We start from the raw sequence: 15586 nt of genomic DNA, 5'->3' as shown, positions 1-15586 counted from the left end.
TGACTGGTGTGAGATGGTATCTCATTGTGGTTTTTATTTGCATTTCTCTAGTGATCAGTGATGTTGAGCTTTTTTCATGTTTGTTAGCCACATATATGTCTTTTTTTTGAGAAGTGTCTGCTTATGTCATCTGCCCACTTTTTAATGGGATTGTTTGCTTTCTTTCTTGTAAATTTGCTTAACCTCTTTGTAGATTCTGGATATTAGACTTTGGTCAGCTCAATAGATTGGAATAATTTTCTCCCATTCTGTAAGTTGTCTGCTGGCTCTGATGATAGTTTCTTTTGCTGTGCAGAAGCTCTAATTTTTGCTTTTGTTGCAACTGCTTTTGGTCATTTCATCATAAAATCTTTGCCCATGGCTATGTCCTGAATGGTATTGCTAGATTTTCTTCTAGCACATGTATGTTCATTGCAGCACTATTCACAATAACACAGACATGAAATCAATCCAAATGCCCATCAATGATAGACTGGATAAAGAAAATGTGTTACATATACACCATGAAGATTTTATGGTTTTGTGTTTTACATTTAAGTCTTTAATCTATCTTGAGTTAATTTTTGTACATAGGGTAAGGAAGGGGTCCAGTTTCCATCGGCTAGCTGTTTTCCTAGCACTATTTATTAAATAGGAAATCCTTTCCCCATTGCTTTTGTCAGGTTTGCTGATGATCAGATGGTTGTAGATGTGCAAGTTTTATTTCTGAGTTCTCTATTCTGTGCCATTGGTCTATGTGCCTGTTTTTCTACCAGTACCATGCTGTTTCTGATTACTGTAGCCTTGTAGTATAGTTTGACGTTGGGTAATATGATGCCTCAAACTTTTTTCTTTTTGCTTAGAATTGTCCTGGCTACACAAGCTCTTTTTGGTTCCATATAACTTTAAAAAAATTTTTTTCTAATTCTGTGGAGAATGTCAATGGCAGTTTAATAAGAATAGGATTCTTCCTATCATGAGCATGGAATATTTTTCCATCTGTTTGCATCCCCTGTGATTTCCTTGAGCAGTGGTTTATAGCTCCCCTTGAAGAGGTCCTTCACTTCCCTTATTAGCTCTATTCCTAGGTATTTTATTCTCTTTGTAGCAAGTGTGAAAAGGAGTTCATTCATGAGTTGGCTCTTTACTTGTCTGTTGTTGCTGTATAGGAATGCTTGTGATTTCTACACATTGATTTTGTATCCTGAGAGTGCTGAAGTTGACTATCCGCTTAAGAAGCTTTTGAACTGAGTCAGTGTGGTTGGATAATGTGATCTGCAAGCAGAGACAGTTAACTTCCTCTCTTCCTATTTGAATATGCTTTATTTTTTTCTTTTGTATGATTGCCCTGGCCAGAACTTCTATGTTGAATAAGAGTGGTGAGAGAGGGCATCCTTGTCTTGTGCCAGTTTTCAAGGGGAGTTCTTCCAGCTTTTGCCCATTCAATATGATATTTGCTGTGGTTTTTCATAAATGGCTCTTATTATTTTTAAGTACATTCCATCAATACCTATTTATTGAGATTTTTTAATGTGAAATGATTTTGGATTTTATTGAAGGCCTTTTCTGCATCTATGGAGATAATCATATGATTTTTGTCTTTAGTTTTCTTTATGTGATGAATTACATTTATTGATTTGCATATGTAGAACTAGCCTTGTATCCCAGAGATGAAGCCAGCAAATGCCCACATCAAAAACTGAAAAAGATCTCAAGTCAACATCCTAACATCACAAGTAAAAGAACTAGAGAACCAAGAGCAAACAAACTTCAGAGCTAGCAGAAGACAAGAAATAACCAAGTTCAGAGTGTTAGTGAAGGACATAGAGACACAAAAACCCTTCAAAAAATCAATGAATCCAGGAGGTGTTTAAAAAAAAAATCAATAAAATAGACTTCTAGTAGACTAATAAAGAAGAAAAGAGAGAAGAATCAGGTAAACACAATCAGAAATGATAAGGGGGATACCACCACTTACCCCACAGAAATACAAACAACCATCAGAGAATACTACAAATACCGCTCTACAAATAAACTAGAAAATCTAGGCAAAATGGATAAATTCCTGGACACATACACCCTCCTAAGACTGAACCAGGAAGAAGATGAATCTCTGAGTAGGCCAATAACAAATTCTAAAATTAAGATAGTAATAAATAGCCTACCAACCAAAAAGAAAGCCCAGGACCAGATTAATTTACAGCTGAATCCTACCAAAGGTACGAAGAGGAGCTGATACCATTTCTCTGAAACTCTCCCAAACAATTGAGAAGGAGAGACTCCTCCCTAACTCATTCTATGAGGCCAGCTGTATCCTGATATCAAAACCTGGCAGAGATACAACAATAAAAGAAAACTTCAGGCCACTCTCACTAATGAACATCAATGCAAAAATCCTCAAGAAAATATTGGCAAACTGAATCCAGTGCACATCAAAAAGGATTCCTTTCTTTATTTGTGTCTTGCTTTAGTACTACATTTCTTTCAGCTCAGGACCCTTTTAGGATTAAATCTCATGCAAATAGTCCTTCTCTATGGCTTCAAATGTTACAGGGCTTCCTGAAATTACTTTTCCCTTCGGTATCTGCATTCCTAGGAGTTATAATGGCTTCCTACTCTTGTTAGCCTCTGGGTCCCTCATCATCCCTTGATGGTTCCACTAACCATGCCTACACCTGTATAAATTATCCCCTTGTTAAGATGTCTTTTCCTGAAAAAAAAATCAAAGTTGACATTGTAACACCTGACTTCAAAATATACTACAAAGCTATAGTAATCAAAACAGCATGGTATTGTTATAAAAATAGACACATAGACCAGAGAAACAGAATAGAGGACTCAGAAATAAATTTACACATTTAGAGCCAACTGGTCTTCAACAGAGACCAAGAACATACATTGGGGAAAAAACACCTTCTTCACCAAATCATGCTAAGTAAACTGGATATCCATATGCAGCAGAATGAAACTAGACCTCTATCTCTCACCATATATGAAGATCAACTCAAAATAGATTAAAAACTTAAAAACATAAGACCCAAAACTCTAAAACTATTAAAATAAAACATAGGGAAATGTTTAGGACATTGGCTGAGGCAAAAATTTTATGGCTGAGACTTTAAAACTACAGGCAACAACAAAAAAAAAAAAACAGACAAATGTGACATATGAAACTGCAAAGTTTTTTAATGGTAAAGAAAACAATCAACAGGGTGAAGAAATAACCTGCAGAATCATTTGCAAACTATTCATCTGACAAGGGGCTAACATCCAACATATACAAAGAAATTCAACAGATAAAAACCAACCAACCAAACAAATAACCTAATAAAAATTGGGCACAGGATCAGAATAGACATTTCTCAAAAGAAGACATACAAATAAATAAGTATATTAAAAATGTTCAACATCACCAATCAGGGAAATGCAAATAAAAGCCACAATAAGATACCATCTCATATCAGTTAGAAGAGCTTTTATCAAGAAGACAAAAAATAATAAATACTAGTAAGAATGCAGAAAAAAAGGGAATGTTTAGACACTGTTGGTGAAAATGTAAATTAGACAACCATTATGGAAAACAGTATAGAGATATCTCAAAAAGCTAAAAAATAGAACTACCATAGGATCCAATAATCCCGCTACTGGGTATTTATCCAAAGGAAAAGAGAGAAGTGTGTTGAAGAGATACTTGCACCCTCATGCTTATTGTAGCGGTATTCACAATAGTCCTGACACAGAATCAATCTAAATGTCCCTCAACAGATAAATGGTGATATAGTCTGGGTATGTGTCCCTGCCTATACTTCATGTTGAATTTTAATCCCTAGTGTTGGATGAGGAGCCTGGTGAGAGGCGACTAGATCATGAAGGTGGAAGTCCCTCCTGCTGTTCTTGTGATAGCAAGTTCTTAGGAGATCTGCTTGTTTAAAAGTGTGTAGCACCTCCGCATATTCTCTCTTCCTCCTGCTCCAGCTATGTAGGATGTGCCTGCTTCCCCTTCCCCTTCCATCATGACTATAAGTTTCCTGAGGACTCCCCAATCATGCCTCCTGTGCAGCCTGAGGAACCATGAACCAATTAAACTTCTTTACCTTATAAAACTTTATGAAGAAACTTAATAAAACTTTTTTTTACTTAGAGTCAGTCTCCGGTAGTTCTTTATAGCAATCTGAGAATAGACTAATACAAATGGATAAAAGAAACATGGCATATCTACACAATGGATTACTACTCATAAGAATGAATAAAATTCTGTCATTCTTGGCAACATGGATGAACCTGGAGAACATTATGTTAAGTGAAATAGGTTAAGCATAGAAACACAAATATTGCATGTTCTCACTCATACGGGGGCTAAAAAATTAAGCTCAAAGAAGTATAAAGTATAATTTTGGTTATTAGAAGCTGGTAAGGGTAGGAGACAGTGGAGGATTGGGAGAGGCTAGTTGGCAGAAACAAAGTTATAACTAGACGGGAGGAATAAGTTCTAGTATTCTGTATCACTGAAGGGTAAATACAGTTAATAATTTAGTGTATATTTTCAAAAAGCTAGAAAAGAGGATTGCAAATGTTTATAACACAAAGAAATAAATGTTTGAGGTGATTGATATGCTGATTATTCTGATTTATTACATATTGTGTGTGTATATATATATATCTCAAAATAGCACTTTGTACCCCACAAAGATGTACAATTATTATAAGTCAACTAAAAATAAAATAATTACTTGACCAATCTGAGGGGACTTCTGCTTTCTACCCATACCCTGACTTCTACAGTGAGGTTATATGTAATATATGTATTAAGCAAATAAAAATATATGAAATACATCCATGTTCACTTTCCAGGGTTAGAAGGGGAAGGGGAAGGGGAAGGGGAAGGGGAAGGGGAAAGGAAGGGAAGGGAAGCGAAGGGAAGGGAAGGGAAGGGAAGGGAAACAGAGGAAAGAAAAGAAAAAGTAAGTGAGTCAGACAAACCCACAAAACTTAACCCAGTGATTTCTAGACAGAGAGGTCCCTATTATCAATGAAGCGCTGAATTCAACATTTCAAATAAGCCAAAGCTAGTCTTAGGTAAAACCCCACAGGTTAAGCAAAATAATGAGTTTTACTGTCTTTTGTCTTGCTTTGGCTAAAATGCTGACAGCTCAATGTGATGTCACTAGTTATCTTAGAATAATCAGAAGTTCTTAATTGTGATTTTATATACCTGAATAATAACCATGTGACAGCTAATTATTTGCACATGATAAGAGCAATGTGGCAAATAGTCTAATCTTAATGTTTATAGAAAAAATTCAATAAAAAGGAGTTATTGGGGTTGAAAGTTAGGTAATGACTGGCTTCATACTGTAACATTGGAAAAGGAGGCTCTGCTTAAATCTGGGGCCTCTTGCTGCAAACTCTGCCACATGCCTCAAGGACACTTCACAATGTAGGGCAGCCACCTCCCCATGGACACTTAGTCCTCAAAGACCCAAAGAATCAGCCACAAGAGACTTCCATATGAATGCACACCATTGCTTGCTTCAGCCCCATGAATAAGAGGTCTATGATAAGGAAGACTGAAATAGTGAGACCAAAACTCTATACTTATCAAGCACAAATTTGAGAATCTAGTTCATAGACCAGCCCTGCTGTGTGACTCAATGTGTTGAATTTTCCCTTCTGGGCTCCCCACATCAACATTTCACCACCTATAACTGAATGTGACTACATTCTTCATGAAGGTGCTACATTGTGTACCTTGGTTGTGAAATTAGCTTCACTCTCTTAATAATTCTCATTTTATTTGAGTAACATTTGATACAGGACTGCTGTGCATCACCAGTTGGTAATGTCTGCAAGTGTCAGAGGCAAGATTTCACTCACAGCCCCACTGGGGGCTAATACATGCCATTATTGTTGGTATCAATAAAAGACACAGTCTCTGAAAACCTCTAATACTGACCACTCTTTCCCAGGGCTGTTTTCTGTGAAGGTCACAATTCAGGTGTCTTAGATATAACCTGTGATTTCTAATTTGAGTACATCCCTGATGCCAGGCAGAACTTTAGTAACAGGCTCTGGCTAAATAGGTTAAATTCTACATAGTTTATATATATTAATTGATCTATCATTGATCTATCTAACTAGATGTAGATAGATGGATAGATTATAGATAATAGATAGAAAAAGCTATATCATATATACATGAATATGGTACAAAAATACACTTTATTATGGCATTCTTAAGTATTTTACTTACTTTTAATGCCTTTTCCTCAGGGAAAAGGTTTCCTTTTCTTTTTAATATATGCATGTTTATAGTGCTACATACAGCTGAGAAAAATAGTTGCTGAGTTTTAAAATCAGCTAGACTATCTGAAAATACTAATTTCCAAAAACTCAAGTAAAAATCCTGAGTGTCAGAGTGAAGGGACATAGGTTCTGGTGTGGGCCCATCTTTATTTACCTAAGTGATCTTCACCAGCAATTAAGGTATCAAGATTTCAGTTTTCTAATTGGTAAAGCAAGGAGACTGAGAGCCCTTCTCAGACCACCCTGCTTCCTTTCCACCTCCAATTCATAGTCTGTATCAACAACCCACTCCCTCCACTGACCTTTCATATTTATGATTATCACAACTTGTAATTACTTATTTACTCACTCGATTTTATAACGTATGCATGAATTTGTATAGCAGGAGCTCAGGAAATACGTGTTGGCTGAATGGGAGAATTAAGTTGATTCCAGTTTCAATATCTTATGCATCTAGTAGGTAAGGTCAGGATCCAAGTGAGGCTCTCACTGAGCCAATAATCCCACTGAGCATTGAGTTGGAGCTTGTGGTGACAATCACAGTAATTACTGCATTCCAAAGCCATAGGCAGTTTTAGCAGGAAAAGGTAGTGTTTCCTGATGGAAGTACTGTCAAATGAAGCCTTTGAGTGAGAATGGCAGATATTTCCTTTAGGACATCTTGGGAACCACATAATCTCGAATCCTACTTAGGGATCTAAACTCGACATCCTCCTGAAGCTGACTCCCAGACTTTATGGTCAAAGTCTCTTTGTGGCTTTAAAAACAGTACTGGATTTGGAACAATGAGGCCTGGGCTTGAAATCTCTCTCTGCTGCTTTTAAGTTGTATAGCTGTGAAAAATAACTGAACTAATATTTCAAATCTAATTCTTCATTTGTGAAAGTCAGACAGCAGCTGCCTATCTACATACCCTATGACTCAAAATTGCTTTGGGGCATAAGGAAGTTAGCGTTACCAAATAATATAGCATGTATGAAACACACTAAATGCCGTTGAATTTGAATATCTAGATTCACCTTTAGGAGAATTCATCTTTAGAAAACTTCAGCATGTCATAGTTTTTTTAAGGTTAACAAAAAAATGCAAGAGATGATTACTGCTTTTGTAAGAAAAACTGCAGAAATTATTAGTAATGACAATTATCCAAAATATTAAAACTATTTACAGAATCACCTAAAGAGTTAGGGTAATTAGTCAGTTAACATGACTTCATTTTAAAAGAGGAATAAATCTTTGTCAAAGACTAAAATGACTATAGGAAAAATGTGATTTTAAAACAAGGCTGAAACAGTTAAACTGCACTAATAGTTCATAATTAAGAGTTGAATTCGAGTATCAATGTGATCCCAAAGTAACAACAATCAAAAAGTTCAGAAAATAAACTAGAGTCCATTTCTGCAATGCAGCAATAACTGCTGATAATAATAATGGCAAGTGCAATACTAGCAGCCATCATGCATTGATAAGTTACCAAATGCCAAAACCATGTTCCCATGTATTATATCTCATTTAAAATTTCCTCAACAACCCTAGAAAGTTAAGCTCTGATAATACTTGGATTTTGTAGATGAAGAAACTGAGTTTCAGAAAAGTTGAGTAACTTGTCCAAGCCACAGTTATTAAACTTTAGAGCTGGAATAAGACCTTAGGCAGTGGGATTCCAAAGTGCTAAGAAAGGAGATATAAATTACTCAAACAACTGAACATTGCAGCACTTCCTAGAAGCCTAAGCATCCTGCTTCAATTTACCTGCATGTCTGAGATGCCATTTATTGAAACTACTTACTTGCTCAACATTCAAGCATTAATTACAAAGATAACAAATACCCAATCCAATAAAACTGCTGTTAGTCAGTGCTCTACTGCTGAGACACATATGGACAAACGGCATGTGGTGGAAACTTTTACTTAGGTCAAACAGGAAACCAGGTATCAATTATAAGGAAGACGTGATTTAAGGAAAAGGGTCTTTGTTAGCCCGGGATAGCTTCACCTCACTGATGCTCATAGGCAGTCAGGAAGCCACTTTTAGCTGATCACTACATTCCCATTGGGATATTAATTTATTATTAGAGTCACACAATTAAAAATGACTTACAATTATTTTCTCATTTCTTCCTGGGGTGTTATTTTAAAATCATAATTACAAAATTAAGTAATTTGCATTTTTTCTCATTCATTCAATGAATTATTTCTACCCAGTTTTTAGGCTTGCTGTCAATTCTCTCATTTACATACCTTGCATTCCTATTCACTTATGTTTTAAGGATCTCTTTAAGGTTAAAAGTCAATACAGAAACTAAAATCTGAAATAAGTAAACTTTTCACATTTAGCCAATAATTTTTGTGTGTCAATCATTTTCTAATATGTTCAAGTCAATATGTTCAATTGGTTTTCTGAATATTTACAAAATATAACTGAATGTTTCCTTTGGAAGATAAGTCAGCATCATATAAGACCCTAAAATTATTGCTATAAATAAAAAGAAGAGATACTACTTTATTTTTTCTATTTCGTTATTAGAGATAAACTGACTTCACCAAGGTCACATACTTGTTAAGGAAAATTACCAGGGATGGAAGGTAGATCTGATATAAATGTCCCCACAGCCTTGCTTCTCAGCGTAATACGAAAACTTACAGCATTGCCATCATCAGGGAGCTTGTTAGGAATGCAGAATCTCAGGTTCCACTCACGTGTACTCAATTAAAACCCACATTTTACAACATCCTTAAGTGACTTGCATCTTGTCGAAGTTCAAGAAGAACTGCCACTGCTCTATAGTATACTGCCAATTATCTTAATTATCCACCTACAAAATAATGTGGCCCTTGGCAGATGTACTCATATAGAATTTAAGAGAAATTCAGGAAAAACTGAGGACTAGCTTTTTTTTTTTTTTTTTTTTTTTTTTGAGACGGTGCGCTCTGTTGCCCACGCTAGAGTGCAGTGGCATAATCTTCACCTCCTGGTTTCAAGTGATTATCCTTCCTCAGCCTTCTGAGTAGCTGGGATTACAGACGCACACCACCAGGCTTGGCTAATTTTTGTATTTTTAGTAGAGACGGGGTTTCACCAAGTTGGTCAGGCTAGTCTCAAACTCCTGACCTCGTGATCCGCCCACCTCGACCTCCCAAAGTGCTGGGATTACAGGCGTGAGCCACCACATCCGGCCAGGACTAGACATTTTTTAAAACTTATGTTGAGTGATTTCAAATAAATCTTTTTATTATCAGGCACTTTTCTTTAGAAATAAGCCATTAATATGTTTGTAATTGCTAATAGAAATTGATAGCTACACAGGCATCTGTTTAATACATATATACTAAAAGAATGACATATTTCAGATCTTTACTGAACTGCATGTTTTTTCATCCCTAGAGCCCTGGAGAGGAGGGCAGTACATCCGCATAACCCATCAAACTCAACTTTTACCATGCACGTTGTTACCTATTTCAAGCTCACCAGCGCCACCTGCTGAAGCTGCCATAGAAAAAGCTAGCAAAGTGTTTTGCACTTCTGTTTTCTTATCAAGGTAGTTTCATTATAATTTTACTGTTTAGCATTGACATTTTTCCCCAATCCTTGAATTTTCTCCATTCCATTCAATATTTCTCCTTTGTTTATGAGTCCCAATAGAGTATCTATACTTTAGCCTACACAACCACACTCAAAATATTTTAAAAGCAGCTTCAGAATATATGAAGTAGTTTATATTACTGTATTCTATGCATAGATTTATAATTGCCAGGACAAGTGTTCTAATTTATGACTTAAAAAGTAATATCAATGTATTGGGCTCAGCCTAGTGACCCATGCAGAAGGCCTTATACTTGTGTTCAAAGAAAAAATATTCGAGACCCATTAGTTATGAGAAATTCCTCTCTTTATTCTCCTTCATTGGTTGTCTGTGTATGTTTGTATGAAATGGCTCCTTTCTCTTTTGCCTTTAATAACAGTAAACATCACCATATATAAGTATCTATCCATCTCATAAAGCAAATTTTCTTTAACCCCTATTTTCTTTCCTCACCCTGATTAATTTACTCCCAGAAAAATCTCTGTTCCCTTTCTCATATTATTAAAAATAAAACTGGCTTCTAAAAAGGCAACTGTCCGGAAACTCCTGGAAACATTTTAAAGCTAGTTCCAAATGATCTATCAAAATATAATTAGTTGGAAAGATCTCGAGGAGCTCAAAATCTCTGCTAGTTAACAAAGTTAGTTTTTGTCACTTTTGTTGTTGATGATGATTGATTATAGCATCTTTAAAAGTGATTCCATTAAAGTGATGTGATTGCTACCCTAAGTACTTCCCCTCTGGAATGCTGTGTGACATCCTACTGAAAGGGAATTCCAAATATCCCTTAAGTTTAGAGGTACATAGAAGAAAATCCCTGTGTCTCATCTTTTAACATCTTAAGCCCTTATGGAGAAAGAATGTTAATTCAACATTAGTGAAATTTAAAAGGATGAACTGAAAGAAAAATAAAGTGCATTCCCTAAAAAAGTATATGCCTTCAAATCTTAAAGTGCCAATTCAGTATAAGAATCAGCTAACATAAAATGTTCAGAAGAAACAAGAGTAAGGAGAAACTGGCGCTTTTTTTTTTTTTTTTTTTTTTTTTTTTTTTGACACAGAGTCTAGCTCTGTCACACAGGCTGGAGTGTAGTGGCACAATCTCAACTCACTGCAAGCTCCGCCTCCTGGGTCCAAACGATCCTCCCGCCTCAGCCTCTGGAGTGGCTGGTGAGAGGTGACAATGTGCTAGCAGCCCTCACTCTCGGCGCTTCCTCAGCCTGGGCATCCACTCTGGCAGCGCTTGAGGAGCCCTTCAGCTCGCCATGGCACTGTGGGAGCCCCATTCTGGGCTGGTGAGGCAGGAGCCAGCTCCCTCTGCTTGCAGGGAGGTGTGGAAGGAGGGGCGCGGGTGGGAACCAAGGCTGCCTATAGGGTTCACAGTGTAGCGCGAGTTCCGGCGGGCGCGAGCTCAGCTGGCCCCACACTCGGAGTTGCCGCCATGTGTCTCCAGCCCAGGGCAGTGAGAGGCTTAGAACCCGGGCCAGCACCAGCGGTGTATGTGCTGGGTCCGCCAACAATGCCGGCCGCCAGCGCTTCCCTCGAGTTCTTGCCTGGCCCCAGCTGCCTCTGCTGCCTTCCCAGGACAACACTGGGAACCTGCAGCTCGCCATACCTGAACCACCCCTCCCCTGCGGTGGGCTCCCGTGTGACCCGAACCTCCCCAACTAGCCCCAATTAGTGCTGCTCCCTGCTCCCTGTCCCAGAAACCCTCCAGGGGCTGAGGAGTGTGGGTGCACAGCTCAGAACTGGCAGGCAGCTGGGCCCATGGCCGGTTGCCCAGGTGGGGGATCCAGGAAGTGAACCCAGCTAGGCCCCTGAGTCCAGTGGGGACTTGGAGACCTTTTATGTCTAACTAAAAGATTGTAAATTCACCAATCAGCACTCTGTCTAGCTCAGGGATTGTAAATGCACCAATCAGCACTCTGTCAAAATGGACCAATCAGCTCTCTGTAAAATAGACCAATCAGTTCTCTGTAAAATGGACCAATTAGCAGGATGTGGGTGGGGCCAGATAAGGGAATAAACTCAGGCTGCCCCAGCCAACCAGCAGCAATTTGATGCGGGTCTCTTTCCACCCTGTGGGAGCTTTGTTGTTTCATTCTTTACAATAACTCCTGTTGCTGCTAGTGCTTTGGGTACAGGCTGCCTTTAAGAGCTGCAACACTCACTGGGAAGATCTGCAGCTTCATTCCTGAAGTTAGGAAGACCAGGAACCCACCAGAAGGAGTAAACTGTGGGCACATCTGAACATCTGAAGGAACAAACTCGGAACACACCATCTTTAAGAACTGTAATACTCGAAGGGGCAGGGTGACTCAAGGCTGTAATCCCTGCACTTTGGGAGGCTGAGAGGAGCGGATCATGAGGTCAGGAGATGGAGACCATCCTGGCTAACACAGTGAAACCCTGTCTCTACTAAAAAACACAAAACACTAGCCAGGGGAGGTGGCAGGCACCTGTAGTCCCAGCTATTTGGGAGGCTGAGGCAGGAGAATGGTGTAAACCTGGGAGGTGGAGTTTGCAGTGAGCTGAGATCCGGCCACTGCACTCCAGCCTGGGCAACAGAGCAAGGCTCCGTTTCAAAAAAAAAAAAAAAAAAAAACCCTGTAATACTCACCACGAGGGTCTGCGGCTTCATTCTTAAAGTCAGTTAGACCAAGAACCCACCAATTCTGGACACACTGGGATTACAGGCATCCGCCGTTATGCCCAGCTAATTTTTGTATTTTTGTGGGGACAGATTTCACCATGTTGGCCAGGCTAGTTTCGAACTTCTGACCTGAGGTGATCCACCCACCTCAGCCTGCCATAATGCTGGGATTATAGACTTGAGCCTCTTTTCCCCACCAGGAAATTGGCTTTTAAGAGATTGCTATATACGAATTTACATGAAATCACTTCCACTGTGCTTATGTTGAATTTAGTTACCATAATAATAATAATAAAAAAATAGGCATACCACCTGGATTTGATCTATTTTGAAAAAAGTGCTTCACATTATTTCACATTTTCAAAGAATAATTACACCAGAGTTCGACAGGCAAGGAAGACATAAGACTATTGCAAAAGGGGAGAGAGATTAAATTCTACTCCACTGAAACAAAAGATGAGTGGATTTTTAATCATGGGGGGTTGCCGGTGGCAAAGTGCTGGAAGACATTAGCGGAGAGGTTACGTAATGTCATTAGCCTCAAAGTGTTTGCTTATGAAGCTCTTACCCGCCTACAGAGACTGGAAGATAAGGAAGCTGCTCCTCTCAGTGACTACGTCTCAATGGGATAGATTCTAGATCTTTAAGAAAGGTTAATTTTTGGGTTGTAAAACAGGCTAGAGGCTAGAAGACAATTTACATACATTTCAAAGGGACAAAGAAAGATTTTACAATTGCAAGTTTTCTAAAATAAATGCTTTAAGCAAAAGGAGGTCAGGTGCCCACAGTCAGGAAGAAACCTGTGCAAAGTCTAGTCAAGGTAAGAGGATTAAGGCTGCCTTGGTTAGCATCCAATTATATCAGAAGGGTGTTATTTTCTGAATTCACTGGATGTGAAAATGAACTCAAAAATCTAGATTTTCTTTACTGATGTATAAACCATATATAAAAGTAATCTGCAAAGAGAAATTCTTAACCTATAACTACTTTATTAAAATAATTGAATAACCTCACAATAAGAGGACTTTGAAAGGCAACACTAATTTGAATATGTTAGTTTCTGTTGGTTAGTGAAAGTCTATTTACCTAGTGTTATAGGAGATTCTGTCCTTTGCCATTGCGTAACTCATTTTTTTTCTTAAATTTCAGAGATTCTATTTTATTTCTTTACTTTTAAGAAATTCATTTTGAAATTGTGTTAGGTATTGTCAAAAAATAATTGCTCTAAAACCATTGCTATACTATTTTTCGTAAAGTGTGGCTGAGCCATTTTACATTTCCACCAACAGTGTACAGAGGTTCACTTTTCTCCACATTCTCACCATTATTTATCTCTGTGACCATCCTAGCAGGGGCAAGGTGACATCTCATTGCAGTTTTGATTTGCAGTCCCTTATGATTAGTGATGTCAAGCACCTTCCATGAACCTTTTGGCCATTTGTATGTCTCTTTTAGAGACTTGCTTGTTCATGTATTTGGCCCATTTTTAATCAAGTAATTTGTTGGGTTGTGGGGTTTTTTTGTTTTTTGTTTTTTGTTTTTGCTATTGAGTTGGAGTTCCTTACATTTTTTGAATATTAACTTTTCATCAGATACATTGTTTGGAAATATTTTCTCTCCATGTATACCTATGTAACAAACCTGCACGTTCTGCACATGTATCCCAAAACTAAAAGTATAATTTTTTAAAAAAAAAGACAATATAAACATATTTATTATGTTTTTAACACTTTTCTTATCCCATGTTTTAAAAGGCAACTGTATAAGGCAATAATTAAAAGCTGTGTTTATTCACAATAGCAAAGGATGTGGAATCAACCTGAATGTCCATCAATGAAAGATTGAATGAAGAAAATGTGGTACATATACACTATGGAATATTATTCAGTCATAAAAAATAATGAGAGCATGTCTTTTGTAAGAACATGGGCGGAGGTGAAGGCTAACTGATACAGGAACAGAAAACCAAATATCACATATTCTCACATATAAGTGGGTGCTAAATAATAACTTATGAACACAAAAAAGAAAACAGACACTGGGGTCTATTTGAGAGAAGAGGGTGGGAAGAGGGAGAGGAGCAGAAAATATAACTATTGGGTACTGGGCTTAATAGGTGGGTAACGAAGTAATATGTACAACAAACCGTCATAACACATGTTTACCTGCTTAACAAACCTTCACATGTACCTTCAAACCTAAAATAAAAGTTAAAAGAAATTTAAAAACAGAAATATTTTCTCTCATTCCATAGGTTGTCTCTTCATTCTGTTTATTGTTCCCTTTGCTGTATAGTTTTTTTAGGTAAATGTTGTATCACGTTTATTTTTGCTTCTGTTGCCTGTGTGTTGATGTCATATCCAAGAAAACATTGCCAATATCAATGTCAAGAAGGGTTTCCCCTATATTTTCAGAAAACAGTATAGAGGCCACTCAAAAAATTATAAATAGAATTCCCATGTGATCCAGCAGTCCCACTTCTGGGTGTATATCCAAAATAACTGAAAGCAAAATCTCAAAGAGACATCTGCACTTTCATGTTCTTTGCAGCATTATTAACAATAACCAAGATAAAGAAACAACTTAGAATGTCTATTGACAGACAAATGGATAAAGAAAACACGCAATGGCATATTATTCAGCCTTATAAAAAAAATCCTACCATATGTGACAGAAAATATTAATGATCCTAGAAGACATTATGATATTATGTGAAATAAGCCAGTCACAGGACAATACTGTATAATTTCACTTATATAAAGTATCTAAAATAGCCAAGCTCATAGGAGCTGAGAGTAAATGGTGGTTGTGAAGGACTGAAGAGGGAGGAAAATATGCAGTTATTGTTCAATTGTATAAAATTTCACTTATTAAAGATGAATAAGTTGTAGAAATCTCCTGTACAACATAGTATTTATCGTTAACAATATTGTATTTTACACTTCAAAATTTGTTAAGAGAGTAAATCTTAACACAAACAAACAAACAGGAAAACAAAGGAACACATGGCAACTTTCAGAGGTGATGGATATGTTTATTATCTTGATTGTGGTGATGGTTTCATAGG

The sequence above is a fragment of the Rhinopithecus roxellana genome, chromosome 2, assembly GCF_007565055.1.
Source record: "Rhinopithecus roxellana isolate Shanxi Qingling chromosome 2, ASM756505v1, whole genome shotgun sequence".
Classification (NCBI taxonomy): domain Eukaryota; kingdom Metazoa; phylum Chordata; class Mammalia; order Primates; family Cercopithecidae; genus Rhinopithecus; species Rhinopithecus roxellana.
The sequence above is the reverse complement of the archived record's forward strand: the minus strand, read 5'-3'. Positions refer to the sequence as shown.